The sequence below is a fragment of the Capsicum annuum genome, chromosome 5, assembly GCF_002878395.1.
Source record: "Capsicum annuum cultivar UCD-10X-F1 chromosome 5, UCD10Xv1.1, whole genome shotgun sequence".
NCBI classification, from domain to species: domain Eukaryota; kingdom Viridiplantae; phylum Streptophyta; class Magnoliopsida; order Solanales; family Solanaceae; genus Capsicum; species Capsicum annuum.
This window is the reverse complement of record NC_061115.1, coordinates 155663908-155665033: the sequence shown is the minus strand read 5'-3', so window position 1 is coordinate 155665033 and position 1126 is coordinate 155663908.

The following is a 1126-nucleotide window of genomic DNA, read 5'->3' as shown; positions in this document are numbered from 1 at the left end:
CTTGGCTCGATCATGGCATGATGCATCGGGTATCGCATAGATGACATCAACACTCCATGTCACCAATCGCGTCAATGCCCAATTTTTAGTCATTAAATATTCGCGTCTTTAAGGCAAAAAGGGTCAATTCACCACCCCTATATAAGCCTATAACATGAGATTCAGCTAGATTTTCACCAAAATATAGTTGTTTCTTGCAAATTCCCTCAAGAACAAGTCTAGGATTTTCATTTGAAGGTTCCAATCCAGGAGATTCCACCATTAATCTTTAAGAAACTTCCATCTAAGGTATGTAAAGTGTTGATTCATGGGTTCCATTTACCCATGCAACTCAAGAAACCCTTTCAAAAATATAAATTTTGAATTATAAGTTATGAATTGAATCATATCCATGTTTATGTTGTTGTATGATTACCAAGTTGAAATCTGTAATACATATAATGAAATTATGTTAGCATGTGGTTGGAATTCTTGTATATGGATAGATAAATATTTCCATGATGTATTAGTTTAATGTTCATGCCTACGCCTCAAGTTATGCATGAAAGGTGTTTGCTAAAAAGCCTAAAATGATAAGAATTATGCTTTATGACTCAATTATGACCAAATTGATAAATCCATGCTTTACTCTTATGTTCACAATGACCTCCATGTTATTGTTATGCATTATTATGATTTAGTAGAATGCTCATAAAATTATACTTATGAAAATATGACACGTTTATATGTATTCCAATCCATGTGTAAGCTTATGACATACAAATACTTCATGAAAATCCCCAATATTTGTACTATGAATTATTGACTATGCTCGTGTGTTCAAGAAGTGTCATGTCTTGTTAGAATCATTCTATGGAGTCCTGGGGATACTTGTAACTGGTAATTTAGCTGTGTACCTAGAGCCAGTGTCAGTTTCAAGATAATCTCAGTCACGCCATGATCAGTAGTATTCTCAGTTAGCTTCAAAACTCAGTAGAATTCAGTTAGTTACATGACTCAGGAAAATTCAGTAATCTCATGAACACAGTCAATTAACAGAATTTAGTAACATTCCACCAATCCAAAAACTAAGTTAACTCAGTCCAATTCATCTCAGTATAATTAGTTCAGCGTATATTCAATTGGG